We start from the raw sequence: 26,524 nt of genomic DNA on the forward strand, positions 1-26,524 counted from the left end.
CTATTAAAAGGTAGACACAGATGGTGCTCTGGCAGCTATGCGGCTATGGTGTCAGTTGGCAGATGATGATGAAACCATTATCAGTACATCTACTACCCCCCGGGTGGCACATGCAGCCATTGGCCAAAATCGAGGCAGTCTTTCAAGGTGTACAAATTTTTACCTGCAGTGTAATTGTTAACTTCCTTAACCATTCTGAAGTTCTGTTTTAAATATTGGTTTTGATACCATTAAGCTGCAGTTTTTAATACGGCTTTTACATAGTTGTTGAGTTGCTTTTCATTTCCTAAGATTTTGAGTTAAATTGCTTGTGAGCTTTGGTTTTACAATTGTTGATTTCTTTAACCTTGTTTCTGTTTATGATACTTTTTGGACATAATAGTAAATATTAAAGCTGTTAATTACTTAAATTCAAGTTAAACTTCGAGAGTGCTGAGTGTTTGGCTGACATTTTCTTGAGAGCAACCTTTGGAAGTTATTGTGATTTGTTACGATTTCATAGGTTTCTCTATGAACAAATATACAAATTTTTGCAATTTTTAAATCAACTCAATCAATCAGTTCGAGCTTTCCTCCTTAGTGTCCGGTGCTGCTATAATACGCTCGATATAGTCACATGTGAGCTAACCCGTACACATGTTCCATCGCGAACGGATCTGAGGGTCACGTGCCATGTATGGACAAGCGCAGCGATACTGAAAAATGGAACCACGGGACTGTCGCATGAGAGGTGAGACATAAGCACGCACGAGGTCCAAAACGTACCGTTGGATTGTCAGAGTTCTGTCAATCGCTACGAGCCCAATCTGTAGCCACACTCAATAGCTCCCCACACCATGACGCAGGCAGAAACTCCACTGTGCCTCTTCAAAACACTGGAAAAATGGGACCTCCCCCCGGTTAGCCACAATGCCCGCCAACGATGACCATTCGCCGGCCGATGTGGCCGAGTGGTTCTAGGCGCTTCACTCTGGAACCACGCGACCACTACGGCCGCAGGTTCGAATCCTACCTCGCGCATGGATGTGTGTGGTGTCCTTAGGTTAGTTAGTTTTAAGTAGTTCTAAGTTCTAGGGGACTGATGACCTCAGATGTTAAGTCCCATAGTGCTCAGAGCCATTTTTTTAATGGCCGTTCGAGGTAATGCAGAAACGCGATTCATAGCTGATCACAACACGACGCCATTCTTTAGCATGCTAGGTGGCAACTTATGTGGGCTATGCACTAGGAGTGCAACGCCGACATTAACCGCCACTTTGCATTTTTGAGTAACTAATTAGGGCAGTAACGACAAGTAGCAGCATAAGAGGTGAACAAATTTGCTGTTCATCACGCTACGGTAACAGAGATGTCTAAGGAATGGCCCATGAGAATGTACTGCATTGCATTAAGTGCAAATAATTTTTGCAGATAGAATTTCGAGCAGGATTGTACTCAGGGTCCTGGCGGCGTGAAGCCAGCAGCGCGTTAGCACAAAGGGCGAATTTTAAAACCTCCAGCACCCCAGAAGGTGCTCTCACTACCAGGGCGGTCTCCAGCAGCAGGGCTTTGATGCCACCCGACAGGCAGGCCGCAGGCAGCAGGGAGATGCTGTTTCCTCCTCGGCCATGTCGCCCTTGCCAGCAAGGAACATACCTCCACGATTCTACCACTCCACATTTTTTAGGGTGGCACAGAGGAGCGAAATGTGTCCATTTAGACGCTGGTGCCAAGGAAGCGACTGGTTAATTTTTCGAACGAGTGGCGACTCCCACAGGCGACCGCGATTGGCCAGATCGACGTGACTTAACCGGTGTTTCCCGTGCACTCACAGTTGAGCGAGAGTAGTGCTCATCGGTGAAAAATTTTTTAAATTGTTGTGACTGGACAGCCACAGAAGCGGAGCGGCACGCCACGCTAGATTTTTGGTAGAAATGAGACACGTTTCATTGTCTGTCCAATAAGTACGCAGTACCCCGTGCTGGACGACACTGAGTGATTGCGGAATAGCTCTTTACCTTATCCGGAACATCCAGAACATCCGGAAATTTTCGCGGAATTGTGTCGTATATGTGCGCCGGTGCAGTTGCGCCACACCACATCTGCTCGGCATAACAGCACGAGGAGGAGAGCCGGCTGGGAACCCAGTCGTGGAGCAGAAAAGCAGAATAGGTAATATATGCAGCTTCGAACATAGCACGTTCAGCCTTGCAGATCGCAGAAGTTAAACGGGTGGCTATTGACCCATTGAACATTGCAGCACATTCTCGCATTATTTCTGTGATTTAGTTACTGATAGAAATAACGTGGCCTAGAACCTTGTGCTCTCATTCATTTAGGGGGAAATACCGATTTGCATTCCTACGTTTTATAATTATAGACTAGTGTTATACTCCTTTCTCTTTATTAAGATATTAATCTGTCCACATTCAAGAAGCATTATTTCATTAATTCAATTTGTTTGTATATGTAATTGTCAAATGGAATAAATCTTATTATCTTTCCAGATATTTCAGACTACACAGATATGGAAACACCAACCCTTTCCTAAAATCAAGTCACAAATTTTGGTGGGGTTAACTTGATGTTAATAATTTACTTGCAATGCTACTTTCTATGAGGCAAGAGACCCCACCCAGTCCGATTCTTCAACAGAGGCCGGGATTGCATAGCCTATGTCATTAAGCACGTAAGAATCGCATTGGGGGAATTTGTAATAGAATGCAGAGTTTAGCAACTAGTTCATTTGCATATCGCTTCACGGTAGCAAAGAAAACTCAGAGGTCACTTCCGAAGCAGTCCACGCCTCCATTGTTTAGCAAGCGGTGTATGTCGAAGTTTTCGTCTCCAGGTACAATGTTGTGCATGGATTTTACATTTCAACGATCGAATTTTTTGAGCCCTTCCTTGACCAGTTGTCACGGCTTTGTTTTTCAGCTACGGTAAAATTGTGCGGAATTCATCTCGAAGAAATCTTTTTCACAGCTATGTGTTCTTGTGAAATCGAATGCACTGCACTTTTCGATAAACCTCACTATGCCTGTAATCACGGTAAGACACAGATTGACTGATTTTTTGCGAACAACATCGATGTTTTTCCAACAACTACCGATTTTGTTGACTTTCACGAAATTCGTCTGTGACGGCAGTACGACCAGCAAGAAATTCTGCAAACCAGTTTTAAACATGTACCACGACTGTCTATTTGAAATATAAATAAAAACATGGGACCAATCGCTAAACTTTAACTTTTTTAATCATGATTGGTTTAGGATTCTTTATCCCATCGCCAGGTAGTAGTTTGCTTTACCGAGAGAAGCGCATCTGTGCTAAACACTGCAACTGCCACTCAGTGATGCGGTATAGCCTCCGAAACCCACCGTGAATGAAAAACTTAAGGTCTTCTGACTTGTTACATTGTGTTTTTATGTACATTTCAATTGTGAATAGTCTCAGTCTGAAAGCGAATGACAACCAAAAGTTGAATGAGGCGGTTCGAGTCATTTCTTGTCAAGTAATGCCTCTGCAAAAATTTGAAAAATCGACGAATATCTTTATGTTTAATTTCCATTTTACACAACAATGTTTCATTAAGTTCTCACTATAAACAGATTGCTCTGCCAGTTTGTGAGCTGCCATTTTTTTAATAATAGGAAAAGGCTTAAAAGGCGAGCCTCATGCGGGTATATTCTTAAGCACGCCAGTAAACGATTTAATTTGTTTGTCAAATTCTCCATTTCTATCCACGGGTTTGACAAATAAGACGCACATCATGTCACGACATATTTTTTCATGACTGGACAATATAAGAGGTGCAATACAGAACTCCTTCGAAACCAGCTCCAGTTGCCGGATATCTCAAAGTTATAGATAACAGATATGTCGCACAAAACAGAATACTGCCAAACAATTTGACAAAGACGTGAATTTCCATAAAATTGTTTAATCCTCTATGGGAATCTTTAAGTGCATTCCTGTTGCCATGAACTATTATTTTGTAAATAAACTGCACGACAGCATCTTCAGTCTTTTGGCCATTTCCAAGTGGGAGAATTTTTTCCGCTTGGATAACGTGGAAAGGGTAAAATTGTACTCTTGTAGTTTGTACTCATAATTTAAACAGTGCCTCAGTTCTCATTGCGGTTTTGCCTGATTGGCATACCTATCCTGGACTGCACGACCTTCGACTGGAAACGTTTGGTCACCCCTTATACATGATATAGATAAAAATGGAGAGCAATGCATGCTGCTAATAGTCTCTTTTTCTCGACGTCTTTCGAGTATGAAGCGAGACATGTGGACCTGCATTACTTACAGTTTTTCTACAGTAATGACCTAAAAACAACTGAATACAGGTTATTAATGTCTCTGGAAATCATCGCAACAAGAGACACAGGGACGATAACGGACTTCGCCGCAGTTTGTTTATTTGTTTAGGCTAATCTCAGCAACTACTGTAGGGATTTTCGTAGGGTTTTCACTAACAGATACATGGATTCACGAGGAGGATTTGTGTATATAATTTATAAATAAATTTTGGAAATTGGGGTTAAGAAATTAAGTCTCCCTCTACTGTGAAAACGGTGTCAGTGCCACCTAGCCGTGAACGGTAGAATTTCTTGGAATCATCCATATATATTAGGACATGGCTCGCGTTGAATGGGCCCAGACTGAACGGTGCGGTAGCTGGCATCTCCCACCCCTGCCACAAGGTGTCATTCCCAAAGCCAATTTAATATGGAAAAGCTAACATTCGCGTCTCCTGAGAACTTTCCCGGTATGCGCTGCTTAACTCATCTAAGTTATGTAAAAGTGATGGTATTCAGTAACTTAGTGCTGTTCCTTGAATTTTGGTTATATCTCTACACAGTGCCTCGTAAACAAAATTGCCGCTACGTTAGACGAGCCGCCAGGCTGTAGATATTTGATGCTATTCCTGTGAGAGTGGGTCGCTAGTAGATTTATAGTAAAACTGGTCTCTGAAAAGGCTAAACTATCATTTCTAAGTAAATGACTCCGTTTTACAGTAAGAAAAATACGAATTGCCTAATCCTTTGTCTAACATAGGAGATGACTTACCGGGGAAAGCCCTGTGTTCAGCAGACACCTGAGATAAAATCAGTCGGGCTGTACTTTGTCGGCCAGACGTACGCCGACTGCTGCGAAGTTGTGAGCTGTTACGGGAGGCTGTTGTCTAACCAGGTGGCTAATTGGACCGAGTTAACTGCACTAACGAGCAATGACGTCGTGTCCGAAAGAATGGCAACTGTGTTATGTCTCCGGCACAACATAAACACATTATTCATGAAATGGTACGAAAGACAATGCCGTAATGTCACATGAATGTTCTTGTAGGTACCGATCAAGAAAAATCAGCGTTACTTATGATATAAACTGAAGACAGTAAAAAGACGCCTGCAGAAAGGAACGCTTTTGCATACCCCAGATATCTGCGCACTGTAGACTCACAGAACAAAGAACACAGTTTGAGTATAAGATACTGGACTAAAGAAAAGTGAATATCACGGCTTCACGACAGATTATAATAGCAATCTACGTCTGCGCTCTTCATTAATAACGTCGAATACGTCATATCCAAAGTAACCAGAAAGAGTACGCGTTTCATTACTGTACAAGATTAATAATAATGTCGTGTGACTAGGGCCTCCCGCCGGGTAGACCGTGTGCCGCGTGCAAGTCTTTCGATTTGACGCCACTTCAGCGACTTGCGCGTCGATGGGGATGAAATGATGATGGTTAGCACAACGCAACACCCAGTCCCTGAGAGGAAAAAATCTTCGACCCAGCTGGGAATCGAACCCGGGCCCTTAAGATTGACATTCTGTCGCGCTGACCACTTTTTTTTTTTTTTTTTTTTTTGCCACTAGGCCACCGGGGGCGTACTGTACGAGATTTATTGACAGGCAGATACTGTGCGCTTTCGTGGCCGTAGTATGGCCAATATTACATGTGTAACAATCGGATCGCTGTCAGAAATCGTGGTAACGTACTACCACAAATAAATTACTTATTTTCGTTGCCACACGTTGTCGTAGACAATCCAGTCATCAAAAAAATGGTTGAGATGGCTCTGAGCACTATGGGACTTAACTGCAGTGATCATCAGTCCCCTAGAACTTAGAACTACTTAAACCTAACTAACCTAAGGACATCACACACATCCATGCCCGTGGCAGGATTCGAACCTGCGACAGTAGCGGTCGCGGGGTTCCAGACTGTAGCGCCTAGAACCGCTCGGCCACTCCGACCGGCAATCCAGTCATCCATCACGAAATTTGGTTACGTCATCGTCATCAGTAATTGGTTCAAATGGTTCTGAGCACTATGCGACTTCACTTCTGAGGTCATCAGTCGCCTAGAACTTAGAACTAATTAAACCTAACTGACCTAAGGACGTCACACACATCCATGCCCGAGGCAGGATTCGAACCTGCGACCGTAGCGGTCGCTCGGGTCCAGACTGTAGCGCCTAGAACCGCACGGCCACTCCGGCCGGCCGTCATCAGTAATTGACAAAATGTTTCCTTGCTTCATCGCACGAGGGGCTTCAAAAAGTAACTTACACAGTTTTATGGTAGCCAAAGTAAATTTTATTGAATGCTGCACTACACTTCACAGTGACACACATATATAACACTATTTTTCAACATATTCAATTCCTTGACGATAGAAATATGCTCATTGGTCACGGTGTTGTTCGGGAACCTTTACGTGGTTCTCGCCGTTGGAAAATGTCTTTCCCAGAAGTTTTTTTTTCAGCTGCCGAAAAGATGGAAATCGCGTGGTGCAAGGTCGGATTTTCCGATAGGCATCACACACGTCTGTGCGGCAGTGGTGAAATTGTTGGCACCATTCCGTTATGGTTGGCTAAGACGTTCAATTTGGTCCAGACACCGCCAGGATTTCATGTTGAACCCGTGTACAATTTAGACGCTTTGCCTACAAGAAACATATTGTCCCACATATTTCACCTTTGGAGTACGTTTCCATTTGCATGACCCGCCAGGTTAGCCGAGAGCGCTAATGCGCTGCCTCCTGGACTCGGGTAGGCTCGCCGGCCCCGGACCGAATCCTCCCGGCGAATTAACGACGACGGCCGGTGTGCTGGCCAGCTTGGATGTGGTTTCTAGGCGGTTTCCCACATCCCCCTAGGTGAATATCGGGCTGGTCCCCACGTACCGCCTCAGTTACACGGCTCGCAGACATCTCAACACATTCCCACTATTCCGTGGATTACCCTAGTCGCAGACTAAACAAATTACGTCCGGGGGTGGGGGGGGGGGGCGGTCTGGGGTGGCAGCAGGAAGGGCATTTGGCCACCCCTTAAACTAACCGTGCCGACCCTGCGTAACTGCAGGAAAAAGGCAGAAGCAAAAGAAGAAGCATGTTTCCATTTGCAGCACCGTTTGACTCACACCTTCTTATATATACTGCAGCAGAACTGCGTCTGCAGGAAGCCCGAATGATCTTAGTGTAGGATGACACTTATATCTTAGTTTCTGAAGCTGATACGCATTCTCCTAAGTGCATTCTGTATGTTCCTCCATATTTTCCAATAACACGTGCCCATCTTCCTTTAGGTCGACATCTTCGTCTCCTTAACTTTTGAAGTCCACTAATCTACAATCCAGTAGCCTGCCTACATGTTCCTTCCACCTCCGTTACTTTTTAACTACATCTTCTTCACTAGATTTTTCTCTAATTATTATTTTAGCCCCACTATAAGGGATTTTCAGATCTACATTAAAGATTTGTCCATTATATACGTCCAATTGTTAGTGCAGCTCATCTGCATTCGATGCAAACAGTTACGTATCATCAGTATAACGTAAGTAAATTAGAGATGTCTCATTCACCCATATTCCTTCTTCGATTCGATATTTGTGCAAAGAAAATACCAGTTATATGAGCTCTTATGCTGATAACATGTCAGAAACTTCCCAAGGCTTGGTTACAATTTCAAATGGAAAAAATTTAAAGCTATAGTTTCACTGAAAGTAAAAGCTTAGTCATCTTTAGCTACAGGATTAACGCGTTATATGTTTAATATCAAGGTACGGACATATGCGAAGTAACTACGACAGAGGTTTATATTGATAATGATTTATATGATCAAAGGCAAGCAGCATGAGTAAAAGGCAAGCAGCCTTCAGTTCAATGCAAGACAGACTGCCAATAAAACATTCCTACATTCCCCAAATTTCAGTAGTGTATACAACTCAGTTTTGAGTAATAGAAGTATCGAAAATATACAGACAAAAATCACAAAAGTATGGTCAAAAGTCACTAAATCCAGAGGAACAAAGTCGAAGGAAATTTGAAACATTGGAGTCAACAGATGGGGACGTTTGCAAGACAACAACCATCTGCACGAACAGTTCGACGACGTTTGTGACAGCATGGACTATCAGCTCGGGGACCATGGCTGCGGTTACCCTTGACGCTGAATCACAAACAGGAGCGCCTGCGATGGTGTACTCAACGACGAACCTGGGTGCACGAATGACAAAACGTAATTTTTTCGGATGAATCCAAGTTCTGTTTACAGCATCATGATGGTCGCATCCGTGTTTGGCGACATCGCGGTGAACGCACATTGGAAACGTGTATTCGTCACCGCTATATTGGCGTATCACCCGGCGTGATGGTGTGGGGTACCATTGATTACACATCTCAGTCACCTCTTATTCCCATTGGCGGCACTTTGAACAGTGGACGTTATATTTCAGATGTATTTCAACCCGTGGCTCTACCCTTTATTCTATCCCTGCGAAACCCTACATTTCAGCAGGATAATGCACGACCGCATGTTGCAGGTCCTGTACGCATCTTTCTTGATACAGCAAATGTTCGACTGCTGTCCTGGCCAGCATATTCACCAGATCTCTCACCAACTGAAAACGTCTGGTCAATGGTGGCCGAGCAACTGGCTCGTCACAATACGCCAGTCACTACTCTTGATGAACTGTGGTATCGTGTTGAAGCTGCATGGGCAGCTGCACCTGTACACGCCATCCAAGCTCTGTTTGACGCAATGTCCGGGCGTATTGAAGGCCGTTATTACGGCCAGAGGAGGTTGTTATGGGTACTGATTTCTCAGGATCTATGCACCCAACTGCGTGAAAATGTAATCACATGTCAGTTCTGGTATAATATATTTGTCCAATGAATATCCGTTTATCATCTGCATTTCTTCTTGGTGTAGCAATTTTAATGGCCAGTAGTGTATAATTACTTTTGTACGGAGGTCTCAGTGGGCGAATTCTACTCGCACCTGGCCGGGTACCCATAACGATGCTTTTAACATCAGTATTATCTTAGTATGGTCGTTTCTTTAATAAAATATGTTTTTGCATGATGTACACAATTGATACTATTCAGTGCATTCACGATTTGTACGATCTTAAGATGACTGTTATACACGTCCAAAACTATGTAAGTAGGCTGTTTATGTGTTTGTATGTTGGTAGCGTTATGTAGTGCTCTGTATTAAATCTCTGTGGCGCTCTGTAAGAGACTCTCTGTGGCTGGTCGGACTAGTAGTTGGAGGTGAACAGCCAGCAGTGATGGAGGTTGGAAGTGAGTAGTTAGCATTGATAGAGGTTAGAGGTTTTAAGTGTTAACGAAAGCTCACGATCTGGACTGTCCGACTTGGAGATTGAATATTATTCATGATTATATAATTTTTGGAACTGTATGTCATGCACGACAATATAATTTATGAATTGGTTGTCACATTCTTAAGGTAAATACATTGTTTGTTCAGCAACGAAATCTTTCCTTTCCTAACCACATGCCTGTCAATAGTTAGAGCCCTCAGTAGCTAAAATCTTTTATTTAGCTGGCAGTATTGGTGCCTGCGGCATTGCTGTAGTTCGGGCAATGAAGATTTTCGTGATGTAAATGACTCATGAAATGTGTAGGTTATTGTCAGGATTTCTTCTTATAGGGCCATTCATTTGATTCAATTTTAAAGCAGTCAGATCGCGTTATCCCTGAATATTGTGGGTAATTCATAAATAGGAGAAGTTTGAGTTGAAATTGGAATTATATATTAATACCTTCAGCTGCCGACGGGCGTTGATGTATATCAACGGGGACAGGTGAAAATGTGTGCCACGACTGGGACTCGAACCCGGGATCTCCTACTTACATGGCAGACGCTCTATCCGTCTGAACCACTGAGGGCACAGAGGATAGTGCGACTGCAGGGACTATCTCGCGCACGCTTCCCGCAAGACCCACATTCTCACCTTGTATGTCCACACACTACATTCGTAGTGTCCCACCCCAACACACTCATTACTCGTGGAAGACAAAAATGGCTCTGAGCACTATGGGACTCAACTTCTGAGGTCATCAGTCCCCTAGAACTTAGAACTACTTAAACCTAACTAACCTAAGGATATCACACACATTCATGCCCGCGGCTGGTCCCGGCGGAGGTTCGAGTCTGTCCTCAGGTATGGGTGTGTGTGTTTGTCCTTAGGATAATTTAGGTTAAGTAATGTGTAAGCTCAGGGACTGATGACCTTAGCAGTTAAGTCCCATAAGATTTCACACACACACATCCATGCCCGAGGCAGTATTCGAACCTGCGACCGCAGCGGTCGCGCGGTTCCAGACTGTAGCGCCTAGAACCGCTCGGCCACCCCGGCCGGCCGTGGAAGACATTCTTACCAAGTCCCGTAAGAGTTCGGGGAATATGTGTGTATCTGCACAGAAGAAGAAGGTCATGGTCGGTACTGCCAGAACTATATACTTATATGGATATGGTGTTTGTTCTTACGGACATGTCCGGAAGAACAGACACCATATCCATATAAGTTTAAAGTCTGAGTTGTGTTTGTCAGAACAAATTCTGTAGATCATTGTTGAAATGATAAGAATAAGTAAAGAGAAAGCTGGTTCACTTGCATTCAATCTCACTCAGCAGTTTCAGAATCAAATAAATTAAGAAGTTTCAACTAGTCATCTTGTTTTAATTCTCCAATGAAAGTTAGAGTCTAGGCACTAACTTTCTACATAAAAATTTGTTTAATTGTAATAAATTACGTAAACACCGATGTCTCCTTTCCTGATAATATCAGTTTTCAAAAGTAAAATTAATTAGAACAACGTGTTTCAGTAATTTCACGATTTTCGATTCTGGTCCGGAACGACTTACAGGAAAACTAAATGGTTCTTGTCTTAAAAATTACAAAATGAAACACACAAAAAATTTCAGTAGTCTGCGGATGAAGGTCAAACTTTTCAGATCAGACTATAGCTGCCTTCCACAGGCTGTCTCACGTACCTGTTTTACTTGTCGTCTCGCTGTTGTAGATCACATCTTCCCATCTTTATCGACGATGAAGCTGTTGCCTTCGCTTTATTCTTGGTAGTAGTCACAGGTATGAGCGGAAAAATTGGTCCCACAGTACAGAACGAAAAATACCCTGTTGTCGGACCAGTTACACATAAAACAGTTACATCTATAGCAACACTTACTGCTCTTTCAATTCATCTCTTTCTTACAATACTTAACAATTTCAAATTTAAAAATGAGCATGCTATAAAATATCTCCGAATCAACCGTGTCGACCTATATGTTGTAATGCACTTGAACATGGTGCTAATAAGATCAGAACGTAGGTAAAACGTATCTTCACATTAGACTATCTGACTATGCCAACACACGACAACTGCGCCTTTGTTCTGTGATCTGGTGCGGTTCCAAAGATTTATCTTTAGACCATTCGCAGCCGACTGTTCACTAGTGAAAATAGCTCAGTTACTTTCATTCATTCAGACATCGTATTTCCTAACTCCTGCCACGAAGGAGAACTTTTTAGGGATAAGCAACGAGTCGAGTTACACATTAGCAGGCAGCCGTAACTACTGCTAGATATTTCTGTAAAGTATACCAAAAAAAATTATGATTACCGCTAACCTATGTTCGCTGATAATTATAGAAAATACATCCAGATTACTTTACGCATTAATATTAGGAAAAAACACTTACTCTGAAAGAAGCTACGGGTCCTTCTTTCTGTACCGCTCAGGTTCTAATGTTTCAAAGAAAGCATTTATGTAACTTTAGGCCACCATCAACTGTCTATATACTGACAAAGTGTAACATCTGCATAATAAAGATATTAGAGTTATGAGTAATTTACATCTAAATACTATTATAAATGGAGGAGAAGTGGCCAATGAGGTATTCTTTCACTTAGGTTTTGAATATCTGGGATTTTCAATTTCCTTTCTGATCTCTACTGCCAACTAGTTATGGACTATTACACCAGAATATAAAACTGCATTCCACCAAAACTGAATTCGTGAGGTCATATATTACTTTCGCAGAAGAGAAATTTTCACGAAAGCCGAAATTAGACGTTCTTAAAGGTGTATTCACAAAGATGGTTCAATATTCTGTTGTAAACTAACTTATTAAACATTTTTCAGCACACGGAAAGAAGGGGCACAGAGCTGTAATTGCAGCTAAGTTGTTTATATCTATTTTTGTAATGTATGTGTGACGTCGTCTGAAGAACGATGACCCATATTAAAGTCGGCATCTCAAGACGGAACCTCAAGTGAGGACGAAATTAGAATTATATTAAAACCTTCAGCTGCTGACGGGCGTTGATATATATCAACGGGGACAGGTGAATATGTGTTCCCCGACCGGGACTCGAACCCGGGATCTCCTGCTTACATGGCAGACGCTCTATCCAACTGAGCCACCGAGGGTGCAGAGGGTAGTGCGACTGCAGGGACTATCTCGCGCACGCCTCCCGCGAGACCAACATTCTCACTTTATATGTCCACATACTACATTCGTAGTGTCCCTACTCAGCACACTCTTTACTCGTGGAAGACATTCTTATCAAGTCCCGTGAGAGTTCGGGTAATATGTGTGCATCCGCACAGAAGAAGAAGGTCATGGCCGGTATTGCCAGATACTTATAGGGATATGGTGTCTGTTCTTTCGGACATGTCCGGAAGAGCAGACACCATATCCATATAAGTATCAAGTGAGGACAGTCGCTGCCACACGCAGCGACGAATGAGAGACGTAGGCGAAGACACGCTGCCGGAAAATTACTTAGACTCCAGCGCCTCTCATCCCGCTCAGCAATCATCACTTACGATGACAGCACCATCTTACTTCAGAGTCAACAGCGCGCGTCGTAACAAGTAAGAAATTAGAGTTTTCAGCTACAGTAACAAATACATATGTCATTCCTGTGGATACTGATCGTGTCCAGGTTAAGTGTTCTTGCTAGGACCCACTACAGTGCCGACGCGAATGTCTCAAGTGTTTTGTCATCCGGCATTACAGTGTGTTATTAGTCTACGCTTCAGTCTTTCAGGAAATATACCTTGACTCGTCGACTGGTTAGACACATAATTCAAGGGTGGTGCTACAAAGTAACAGCAAGATTTTACTACTCTGACTGAGGTATAATAATAGCCAGGGGAGCCGCTGTTTTTTTAACAAGCTAAGGATTTTCTGAACTCTTTAAGAGATGATACGGTGAAACTGACGCCTGAAAGCTGAACACACAATTCCTTTCTAACTAAATCTAATAGATCTTTTTTTTTTGTCCCTGTGTTTTCAGCTGCTGTTAGCCTTCCCTCGAGTTTAGTAACCAGTGACTTGAATTTCATGTCGTCTGTCTCGCTATTACTGTCGTCTGGGAGTTGAATATCATTTGCCTCGTCAAGCTTATTCGTTTCTTGTCCAGAAATGCTCCGAATTGCCCTGGCATTCTCGTTGGAATTTTTAATTTTTGTGCATGGTGTATGGTTTTTTTGCCCTTTACATGACGCGTTGAGAAATCTGTTTGTAGTGAATTTTTAAGTCTTCCTTTGCCTCCTATTCGATCATAATATAATAAGAATATATTATAGATCGACAGTTCGTCACTAGCCAATAGTGCACGTGAGGAATATCGAACTCATCCAGACATCTCGTAACTCCAATAATAATAAGTTCATTCTCACAGGAATGATCTCGATCAAAGCTGCTGATGAGTCTTCCGAGTTGTATGGCCGTGGTCGAAAAAACCTTTCGACTCCCAACGTTTCGTCCAGAGCTGCGCTGGACGTCTTCAGATGTAGTCCCGGCGACGTTGTGTCCTGCCAACAACGAGTTGGACGTCAGAGAGAGACATAAATATTCTGCGAAGTAGGCCTGCTCGAGTTTACAAGTGATCAGCAGAGACAATCTTTGCCGGAGATAAGACTTATCTACTGACTGTCGTCTGTCAAGAGAGAGGTGCCTTAAAAGTCTCGTTGACAGAGTAAAAAGAATTTGTATGCCAAAACATCTGGATGTCGAATTAAAATATCTGAAGCACGCTTTGGATAAGAATGGCTATTCCGGCATTGAAGTAAATAAGATTCTTCAACTGAATAACAATAGGAAAAAGGACAATTACAAAAAGTCGGTGATGGAAGAACACGGCTTCTCTCCCTTGTATCAAAAAAGTAGCTAATCAGGACGGCAAGATTCTACAGAAACATGATATTAGAACTACTTAAGACCAACTAAGAATATAGGTCAAGCACTCTGATCCGTGAAGGACAGACCCCCCCCCCCCCTCCCTCCTCTGTCAACAAGTGGAGTAGATAATATTCCGTGTACTTGTGGAAAGGTCTACATTGGAAATACCAAAAGAAAAGTAAATACAAGACGAGCTACCAAGAGAAGAGTGAATACAAGACTGAAAGAACATAAACGTTTTTCCCGACTAGGGAAAACAGGAAAATTAGCTGTAGCAGAGCATGCACTTCAGTCAGGAAATCATGAAGTGAAGTTTTCCGGCACCAAAGCCTTGTCTACTGTGACAAACTATTATCCACGCCTATACAGAGAAGCAATCGAAATATATAAGCATAGTAATAATTTCAACCAAAAAGAAGAAGCTACGAAACTCAGTGATATATGGATAGTGATAGGGGGAAGGTGTTTCTTATGCTCGTCTCCTGCGCAAGCAGTTGGTTACGATTTCGCCCTTGAATGTTGGGTTTGAACGTATTTGCGGTCGGTAAATTCAGCTTAAATGCATAAACTAAACGTACATAATGATTTAAAGTGAGAAGTGTGCTGTGTGATGTTATACTGGGTGACGAGAGAAAAGAATCACCACTTAGCCTCAAAGTGGGCTTGGAGAATTTTCTTGAAGCAAGAAAGAAAAGGAAGGGGTGGTTAGCTGTCTTCTGAAGTGCAAAACTGTGGTTGAAGTTTGGGAATGAAGTCTAAAAAGTACATTAATAAAAAATTAAATGCTGCAGAGCCTAAGAGGTTGCGGCTGGTGGCAACTGAAAAGAAACTCGATCTGTTCAACCGGATTTTGATTTCAAAGCCAACTTTTATGTGTGGTTTGGCTATTACGCCAGAATGTCTGGCTCAATAGGACAAGCTTCCAGATAATCGATTGAACCTAGTATATCGTGTATTTAAGCTGGGGGTGCAAGACTCTGAACCTTGGTAAGAGACAAAACAATAGGCTGGGACGCTCAATAATATGTCGCATTGGACCACTTCTTTACTTGGTTGCAACAGATGCCAAGTACCATATCAAATACATGAAAGTTTTTCACGGCAATCGAAAGCAGGTAGAATAAAAAGCGACGAGATCCATATGCCACTGAAACCAATGGTGCTAGGGAGAAAATTTTCAACCACCTTAGTGAAAACGATCAGTGTAACCGAACCCCTCCGATCCCATGTGTGACTGATTCGACTTACTCTTTTAAATGTCCGAATCGTGTGTAATCGAATCGTTTTCTAATGTTACATAGCAGGGAAAGTAATGCTTTCTAACTACGAACGTAACAATACCCACGAAATATTGATTAAAATGAAATTAATAATGTGCTGAATAATTTTCGTATCTCTCCAGAAGTGAAAATACGGCGTTGGCTGCCCTACGAAGACTGAATCCGTTTGCTGGTCGGTTTTACAACACCACGCGCGTGTACCACTACCAGCCGGGTCTATAACACAAAAAAACTTTCGTTCCTCCCACGCTACCTACATGACGCTTCTCAGGAAAATACAGCTTTTAGTTTATCCGTGTAGAGCATTTTCATTAAAACTGCACAACATCGCACTGTGTTGACTAACATTAAAAACAAACTCTAAAAAAATTTTTACCTCGCAGAATACTATTATTAGCAAGGCATCTATTTACGATTTAGAGTTCGCTGCAAAATGAGATACGGAAAATGGGGTTCGACTTTCAGCATTGGTACATCACCCTGCACGCACAACACTTTATAAGGCCTTTTTGGATTTGGTCTTATCCACACTCCCGTAGCAAACAGCTTACAGCTATGTAGCATTACCTTATGACAGATACAATGAAAGATAAACTGGACCTACAAAGATAGTTTTGATCGCCAGCTCTGAAGGAACAATTTCAATACTTTCTTTCATTATATGTCATTGAATTTTCCAGAAGAAAATTTACGTTAATAACTTTTGCGGCTACAATTTTACTTGGAAACGAGATGGAGGGCTACTAACGCATTCTGACATGACTTAATGGCTGCCATCTGTACTTTGAATAATTATGTAAAATTAATAATCTGCTAAGGCAAATTTAAAGGTAGGAAAGCTCATAAAATTTAACTGTACAATGACATATCAAAGCGACCACTCGTATTATCTCTTAAAAATCAAAGTAAACTACGATTATTATTCTTGGAAATTAATTTTATATGACACTGAAAGATTGTTGTAACACCTAAATTAATTACTACCTTTTGACAGTATAGATTGACACAAAATTTACGTCTATCAAAATGGACAGTGAACTTTGGATCGGTATATTACTTTGGGACAACGATTCTAACAAATATTTTTAACAAAACTGCAAAACTTTGTCAAACTATGGGGTTGATTTTATCATCCTGATACATTTCTAAACACAATTAATACTAATGTGTCTTGCCTTGTTGGTTGCAGTCATATTTGTGTCGAAGTTGTTGCTTGCTGAATGAAAACTTGGATAGGCTCTTCACTATTTTTTTACAATCGTATTGACCAACTAGAATCACGTTAACAACTTCAGTTCCTCTTCTTCCTTTGTTGTTTCCTATTTTTCCGGTATTCCCTTATTTTCTCCCCATGAAACTCTTCTTCTGTCGATGTTGTTCCCAATTTTTTTATTTCTTCTGCTTTGAAAGCCTTGCAAACTAAGTACTCTATTTTTAAAACGGTTTCTTTCTGCTATTTCTGATTCTTTGATGTTGTTTCTCTCTAGATATTTCCATACTTCTGTAATACATGCTGCTGCCGACTTTTTCTTCCAGAAATACAAGAATATTTGTTTTGTTAGTCTATTTCCATCCATTCTGTAGGGGTGTCCGAAAAAGGTTTATCTTCGTTTGGCCATTACTTCGGACATTTTCTCTACATTTTTGGAGATCTCCTCATTACTTCTTATTTTCCAACCATCTGCAGTTTTTATTGCACACATTATTTTTCTAAAAATCCTTCTTTCCAGGACCTCTAGTTTGTCCATCTTATAGTTCATCGTTAGGCATTCAGATCCGTATATCGTCCTGGTTGTACCACTGTGGTGCAGTGTTTTAGTTTTCTTTTTCTAGATACACATTTCTTGTTGTAAATATTTTTGGTTGAACCATATGCTCTTTCCATTTTGTTGCTCCTTACATCTATTGCAGATTTTTCTAGTCCATTCTGTTATATAGTTTCTCCAAGATATTTAAATTTATTTACTCACTCTTTTTTACCTATTTGTGTTTCTATGAGTTTTGGCGCATTTTTTATATTTATCATGATGTTTGTTTTCTGCTGAAATTTTGAGACCAGACCTGTTTGCTATATTTTCCAGAAGATTTATTCGAATAATTGCCTCTGTCAGGTTTTCTGAAAGTATTGCAAAATCATTCTCAAAAGCCAAGCAGTTTACCTTAATTACATTTGTTTTCCTTCCCTACGTTATTGGTTCAGTTTTGTGACTTTTTAGCTCCAAATTCCAGATCCTTACAAATTTTTCTAGAATACAATTAAACAGTAAAGGTGATAAATCATCACCATGTTTAACACCAGTTTCTGTTTCAGATGCCTGAGATACTTCTCCCATAAATATGACTTTAGGTATTGTACCTGTTAGTGTTACACAAATTATATTTGCTAATTTTGATTTAACACCAAATTCTCTAATAACCTTACTTATTGTTTCTCTGTCTATACAATCAAATGCTTTCTTGAAATCAATAAATGACACTATTATTGGTTTGCTGGTTAACATTCTATGGCGAATTCTTGACTTTAAGTTAAAAAAATTTTCTGCACAGTATCTTCCGTTTCGAAAAACACCCTGGCATTCTCCGAGTTGTTTGTCTAAATTATCTACCACTCTGTTCAGGAGAATTTTTGATAATATTTTGTATGCCACTGGCAGAAGTGACACTTCTCTGTAATTATTGACATTTTGTTTGTCTCTCTTTTTATGTAGTGGGTGGATTAATGCTGTTTTTCATTCAACTGGAAGTTTTTCAGTTTTCGAAATGCTCTCAAAAAGCAGATGTAGATCCCTTATGACTATTGGTTCTGACCACTTCAATAATTCTGCTGTAATGGAATCTTCACCACTTGCTTTATTGTTTTTGAGTGTTTTGATGGCTTCAAGAATTTCTAACTTTGTTGGTGGGATATCTTCCCTCAGATTTTGAGGTGTCTTTGGAAATTCTAATTTATCTGTCAGAATTGGACAATTTAACAGCTTTTCAAAAAATTTTGCTAAAATTTCACAATTTTCTTTGTTATTTAATCTCATTTTGCCATTTTCATCTTTGAAACAAATACTTTGTGCCTGATATCCTTTAAGTATGTGCTTAAAAATTTGGTAAAAATTACTAGTATTATTTTTGGTGAACTTTTCTTCTATTTTGCTAAGCTGAGAATTTTCGAAGTTTCTTTTGATGTTGTGGATTATTTTTGATGTTTCTTTTCTTTGTTGTCTGAATTGTTCAAAGTCTTCCTCCTTTTTCCAACATCTCCATTTTCCCCGTTTTTGAGCTCTTTGTATTAGGGCTTCTTAACACTTCTCATTCCACCATGGCTTTTATTTATTCTTGGCCAATCTCAAAGTATTCTCTGCTGCTTGAGTTATTAGCATCTGGAGAAATTTTATGTTAATCTTAGAGAGATAATGATCTGAATCGAATTCCCTATTACTATTTTAACATTGATAATTTCAGTGATATGGCTACGTGATCCAGTTGAAATTCTCCTAGGTTTGGATTTGGATGCCTCCAAGTTTTGGATTTTCTTGGTTGTTGTTGATGTGGTCTTCAGTCCTGAGACTGGTTTGATGCAGCTGTCCATGCTACTCTATCCTGTGCAAACTTCTTCATCTCCCAGTACCTACTGCAGCCTACATCATCCTTAATCTGCTTATTGTATTCATCTCTTGGTCTCTCTCTACGATTTTTACCCTCAACGCTGCCCTCCAATACTAAATTGGTGATCCCTCGATGTCTCAGAACATGTCCTACCAACCGATCCCTTCTTCTAGTCAAGTTGTGCCACAAACTCCTCTTCTCCCCAATCCTATTCAATACTTCCTCATTAGTTACGTGATCTACCCATCTAATCTTCAGCATTCTTCTGTAGCACCACATTTCAAAGGCTTCTATTCTCTTCTTGTCTAAACTATTTATCGTCCATGTTTCACTTCCATACATGGCTACACTCCATACAAATACTTTCAGAAACGACTTCCTGACATTTAAATCTACACTCGATGTTAACAAATTTCTCTTCTTCAGAAACCCTTTCCTTGCCATTGCCAGTCTACATTTTATAACCCCTCTACTTCAACCATCGTCAGTTATTTTGCTCCTTTACTACTTTAAGTGTCTCATTTCCTAATCTAATACCCTCAGCATCTCCCGACTTAATTCGACTACATTCCATTATCCTCGTTTTGCTTTTGTTGATGTTCATCTTGTACTCTCCTTTCAAGACACTGTCCATTCCGTTCAGCTGCTCTTCCAAGTCCTTTGTTGTCTCTGACAGAACTACAATGTCATCGGCGAACCTCAAAGTTTTTATTTCTTCTCCATGGATTTTAATACCTACTCCGAACTTTTCTTTTCGTTCCTTTATTGCTTGCTCTATATACAGATTGAATAACATCGAGGATAGGCTACAACCCTGTCTCACTCCCTTCCCAACCACTGCTTCCATTTCATACCCCTCGACTCTCATAATTGCCATCTGCTTTCTGCACAAATTGTAAATAGCCTTTCGCTCCCTGTATTTTACCCCTGCCACCCTCAGAATTTGAAAGAGAGTATTCCAATCAACATTGTCAAAAGCTTTCTCTAAGTCTACAAATGCTAGAAACGTAGGTTTGCCTTCCCTTAATCTTTCTTCTAATATAAGTCGTAGGGTTAGTATTGCCTCACGTGTTCCAACATTTCTACGGAGTCCAAACTGATCTTCCCCGAGGTCGGCTTCTATCAGTTTTTCCATTCATCTGTAAAGAATTCGCGTTAGTATTTTGCAGCTGTGACTTATTAAACTGATTGTTCGGTAATTTTCACATCTGTCAACACCTGCTTTCTTTGGGATTGGAATTATTATATTCTTCTTGAAGTCTGAGGGTATTTCACCTGTCTCATACATCTTGCTCACCAGATGGTAGAGTTTTGTCATGAATGGCTCTCCCAAGGCTGTCTGTAGTTCTAATGGAATGTTGTCTACTCCTGGGGCCTTGTTTCGACTCAGGTCTTTCAGTGCTCTGTCAAACTCTTTACGCAGTATCATATCTCCCATTTCATCTTCATCTACATCCTCTTCCATTTCCATAATATTGTCCTCAAGTACGTCACCCTTGTATAGACCCTCTATATACTCCTTCCACCTTTCTGATTTCCCTTCTTTGCTTAGAACTGGGTTTCCATCAAAGATCTTGATATTCATGCAAGTTGTTCTCCTTTCTCTAAAGGTCTCTTTAATTTTCCTGTAAGCAGTATCCATCTTACCCCTAGTGAGACAAGCCTCTACATCCTTACATTTGTCCTCTAGCCATCCCTGCTTAGCCATTTTGCACTTCCTGTCATTCTCACTTTTGAGACGTTTGTTTTCCTTTTTGTCTGCTTCATTTACTGCATTCTTATATTTTCTCCTTTCATCAATTAAATACAATATTTCTTCTGTTATCCAAGGGTTTCTACTAGCCCTCGTCTTTTTACCTATTTGATCCTCTGCTGCCTTCACTATTTCATCCCTCAAAGCTACCCATTCTTCTTCTACTGTATTTCTTTCCCCCATTGCTGTCAATTGTTCCCTTATGCTCGCCCTGAAACTCTGGTTCTTTCAGTTTATCCAGGTCCCATCTCCTAAAATTCCCACCTTTTTGCAGTTTCTTCAGTTTTAATCTACAGTTCATAAACAATAGATTGTGGTCAGAGTCCACACCTGCCCCTGGAAATGTCTTACAATTTAAAACCTGGTTCCTAAATCTCTGTCTTACCATTATATAATCTATCTGATACCTTTTAGTGTCTCCAGGTTTCTTCCATGTTTACAATCTTCTTTCATGATTCTTGAACCAAGTATTAGCTATGATTAAGTTATGCTCTGCGCAAAATTCTACCAAGCGGCTTCCTCTTTCATTTCTTAGCCCCAATCCATATTCACCTACTATGTTTCCTTCTCTCCCTTTTCCTACTGACGAATTCCAGTCACCCATGACTATTAAATTTTCGTCTCCCTTCACTACCTGAATAATTTCTGTTATCCCATCATACATTTCATCAATTTCTTCGTCATCTGCAGAGCTAGTTGGCATATAAACTTGTACTACTGTAGTAGGCGTGGGCTTCGTATCTATCTTGGCCACAATAATGCGTTGACTATGCTGTTTGTAGTAGCTTACCCATACTCCTATTTTTTAATTCATTATTAATCCTACACCTGCATTACTCTTATTTGATTTTGTATTTATAACCCTGTATTCACCTGACCAGAAGTCTTGTTCCTCCTTCCACCGAACTTCACTAATACCTACTATATCTAACCTTAACCTATCCATTTCCCTTTTTAAATTTTCTAACCTACCTGCCCGATTAAGGGATCTGACATTCCATGCTCCGATCTGTAGAACGCCAGTTTTCTTTCTCCTGATAACGACATCCTCTTGAGTAGTCCCAGCCCGGAGATCCGAATGGGGGACTATTTTACCTCCGGAAAATTTTACCCAAGTGGACGCCATCATCATTTAATCATACAGTAGAGCTGCATGCCCTCGGGAAAAATTACGGCTGTAGTTTCCCCTTGCTTTCAGCCGTTTGCAGTACCAGAACAGCAAGGCCATTTTGGTTAGTGTTACAAGGCCAGATCAGTCAATCATCCAGACTGTTGCCCCTGCAACTACTGAAAAGGCTGCTGCCCCTCTTCAGGAACCACACGTTTGTCTGGCCTCTCAACAGATACCCCTCCATTGTGGTTGCACCTACGGTACAGCTATCTGTATCGTTGAGGCACGCAAGCCTCCCCACCATCGGCAAGGTCCATGGTTTGTTAATACTCGATCCCCTTGGGCATTTTCCAGAAGGTTGAGAATGGAAGACTCAGGGTGGGATCCATCAGATCAAAAGATGTGGTCAAACCACTGTAGTTTCTTTCTGCTCTGATATTCGGCCAATGTGTGGCTTTCTAAACCACTAGTACAGGTCTTCTTTCGTTCTTCATTCCCATTTACCTTCCATGATATTGTAAATGGGACCACAGATCTTTCAAAATACTCTCCTCTCCAAGGCACAGATTGCTTCTTCAGTTGTTGCTGATGTCACCCAGATTTCACAACGATATAAAACTATTGTCCAAACAAAACAAGATTAGAATGGACTCCAAGTAGCCCAACCGCTGTTTAATCACTCCAAAGGACTACTAATTGTACCTCAGAAGCAGAAATGTGAAAATGGTGCAGGGAACTGTTTTAATAAATTCATTTAATTCCATTTCATTTTTTTTTTTTTTTTTTTTTTTTTTTTTTTTTTTTTTGCAAAATCTTAAGTGGGTATTATGGGAACTTCCTTTTCACAAACATACACTAGCAAATAGAAATAGGAGATCCGCTGAATCAGGACTTCTTGTATTAATTTAAATATATAATTATAACAAAATTAAATTACTGGTTGTGGAACCACAAGTTGAGGTTTCAAGAAAAGCTTGCAACTGAACAAGAACAGGTGAACATAATGAACAAAACAACTAAATGAAGAGCAATGGAAATGTAATGAAAAATCAGTGACCATCTGCAAAAGAACAAAACTAACTGAATGAGACTGAGGTGTGAATGAGGCCGACGTGATGGGAATGGTGAATGACATTTCCTTAGAAGTCATTCCTTGGTCTTTCTGTTCAGTTTAATGGAAAGTTCATTTAAACTCGTTCCTTCACAAACAACCCATCTCTTCCAGCTAGCATTTCTAATGAAAGAGCAACATTCAGAGAACAAAAGAAATCCATATCCTTCAGACACTGATTTTCACTAAATCAGTTCAAAAAGTACAACTATTGTCCTTGTATGTGTGCAAGCACATTTCTCTGGACCAACTGCAAAATAAATTATGTACATGGCTATATATGTGACTAAGGATGGATGTAATGACGTTTCTAATTTTCAAAATATGAACTGCAAACAGTAGTAACACGTAACTTCAAAAATTAATAGGGGAGAACTCTCTTGGTAGTTTGCGGAAATGTGTGGACATAAGTTTTAAGTGGAACATTTAACCCACATTGATCAGTCTTTCACCATTTCTGTTTGTTCTTGAGTGTGCTGGATATTCATCTACAATAGTCCCAAATTTATTTTCCCTCCAATTTGCACATTGAAGTCACCAAGAAGTATTTTAACGTTCTTTTTAGGTATGATAGAAATTTCAGATTCTAAAAGATCCCTGAACTGATTTACTTTCTCCAGATTTATCCTTTTGTCAGCATTTATAGGTGCATGTACAGTCTATGAGGGTGTAACTTTTTTTCTTGCACTTTATTGTTAACATGGATATTATTTCTGAATTCTATCTAAATTCTGTTATAATGTCTACGATTGTTTTGTTTACATAAAATGCTGTTCCAAACATCAGCATGTTTTGCATTATCCTCACTGCTGGTTTCCCTTTATAAATTCTACAATGTTCTGTATCAACTACATTGTCATCCAACAATCGTGTTTCTTGGACTGCTATAATTTGTGTATCGTTCTTCTGCAGAAATAAATCTAATTCTTTTTGTTTCCCAATTTTCAGAAGAGAATTTACATTTAATGTCCCAAAGTAGTACTTCTTCTTGAACTGAAACTTGGAAAGCTTTTAAATATATTCCATCTCTTCTTTGTCACAAATGTTGGGACTCCCCAGAATCCTAGGCCCCATTGCATTACACGATGTAATGGTGGATTCCTCATCAGAGTTACCACCAGGGGTAAAGCATCCATTGTGCAAACTTTTCATTTTGCGACTTGCAGCTGTAAATTGTGAAGAGTAGAGAATCCAAAGTCATCCCAGAATTCCCAAAGTAAGACCAGGTTGTTGGCCTGAAATATCACTTATTCAGCCGCCACTAAAATGTGGAAAAGACGCTGTTGGGGCGCCGCCACTGACATGTGGAACCGTCGAGACCTCTGTCCATTTTGGCCTTGGACAAGAGACTGCCTCTTCCACACGCATCGTTGTACCGAAGGCCATCTTCTCCGCCTTCGCTGACATTGAGATCTTCACAGTATCCCTGGCAAAGGGCCTCACGAGGTACGATCACCTGGGCCTGGTGAACCAAGATCTTTTAACGAGGTGTTACTCCTCCCCCTCCTCCTTTCTCAACCGGGCTTAAGTCCGGCTATGGCGGATTCCCTACCTTTATGATTTCGGTTTGTTTAAATTAATTACGTGTTCTAATACCCTTAGAATGTTACAGTCATTACATTTATAAATTACATTCTTTCAATATTTTATTTCCTACAAAATTATTAATTTTTTCACAAAATACAGTCTCCTTCCACTGAACATTTATCGCAGAAGTAACACTTTTATATCGAACATTTACAACAGAAATAACACTTATACATCGAACATTTCTCACAGAAATGATACTTTTACATCTTGACATAGTTACAGAGGTTTCCTTATGCCAACCTTTAGTAGAAGATCGGTAAAACTACTAACCCGATTTTCATTTGATAGCGTTTAAATAAACAAAAATTATTAGGCATTTCAATTTGCATTGACTGTGTAATCGTATATCCCCCAAATTTCGTTGAATCATCCTAAAATGTTTCTTTGCAGAAAAAAACCTTCTATATGGATTCTTCAGGTACTTCAAGAAAAATTATATATTTTCCTTCAAGATAACACAAACTGAAAAAAAAAACGAATTTACCTTACATTAACACATAAAGGAAATTCCTACTCTGCAACACCTTTTCAGTTTCAATTTAAAAATTTTTCCTATACATTATACATTTATTACACTATAAATTGGTTATCGTTTGCTTTCTGAAATATTTTCTGCCAAATTCAGCATTTACTCAACACTTATTACTAGGTACTCTTTTGTTCTTACTACTAAACACTAATTAGTCTACAAACTGCGACATATATTTGTAAAGCACGCTAAATTAGAACAATAAAAAGGCCAGTGCACTCCAGTGCATTTCTTGATCACTTCATTTTCGCTTCTTTCCTTATGTTCATGGAGAACTAAGTGAATTCTCCGTCAATACCCATGATTTTCACTTCATCACTCCATTGTGAGTTCTTTCTCACAACTCACTGCCTAGTACTTTACGTCATTTCCACAGCTCCATTATAGAAGCTTTATATAACGTATGGTTCCACTGCAAGTTGGAAAATTACTGTACACATTTTTCATTACTATTGACATATATACACTTCAACATAATTCTGCAATACTTTAATTAAATACCATATCGAATTTAAATTTTTTTCCCTTCTTTCTTTCCAGACTATATTTTACATTTGACCATTGTCGTTTCGAGCCCCTTGTATCTTTTCAGATCAACCACATTCCGAATATCAAAACACTTTTTTGATATCGGGTATTGGTGTGTTGTATATCTGCTATCCTTTATGGTCTATTATATAAAAATATAAATTTGCTTATCTCATGGTTAATCTCACTCGATCGCTCGTAAAATTTCATGAGAACCAAATTGTCTGCTTTAAATTATGGAAGGTTTATGTTTCTGTCATACCAACGAATCCTGCTCTCAGCTTGCTTTGTCACCTTTTTCCAAGCAATTCTTTCTTCTCGTCCATTTTCACCTCTTTACAAGTGGGAAAATCTAATAATTTTTCGACCAAACTCTTGCTTTTCCATTGTTTCGAAATTTCCGCAGGAGTGAATCCTGTACTTTCCTCTAAGGGGATATCCCGGCCAATAAATACCATACGATCATTTCATTTTCCATTTCATGGTTTAACGAAGACATTATCTACTCAAATTCATTTACGTACGTTCCCA

General features: G+C 40.2%; 1 protein-coding gene and 1 non-coding gene across 2 annotated transcripts in view; both read right to left on the reverse strand.

The window, feature by feature from the left end:
* The window catches only part of LOC126474688 (facilitated trehalose transporter Tret1-like), a 158,628-nt gene that overhangs the window by 115,208 nt on the left and 16,896 nt on the right, over window positions 1-26,524 (reverse strand). The gene's annotated exons all lie outside the window — the stretch shown is intronic.
* Trnat-ugu (transfer RNA threonine (anticodon UGU)) lies at window positions 12,662-12,735 on the reverse strand. The gene has a single exon. It is a non-coding gene; the product is annotated as a tRNA-Thr (tRNA).

The sequence above is a fragment of the Schistocerca serialis genome, chromosome 4 (genome assembly GCF_023864345.2).
Source record: "Schistocerca serialis cubense isolate TAMUIC-IGC-003099 chromosome 4, iqSchSeri2.2, whole genome shotgun sequence".
NCBI lineage: Eukaryota > Metazoa > Arthropoda > Insecta > Orthoptera > Acrididae > Schistocerca > Schistocerca serialis.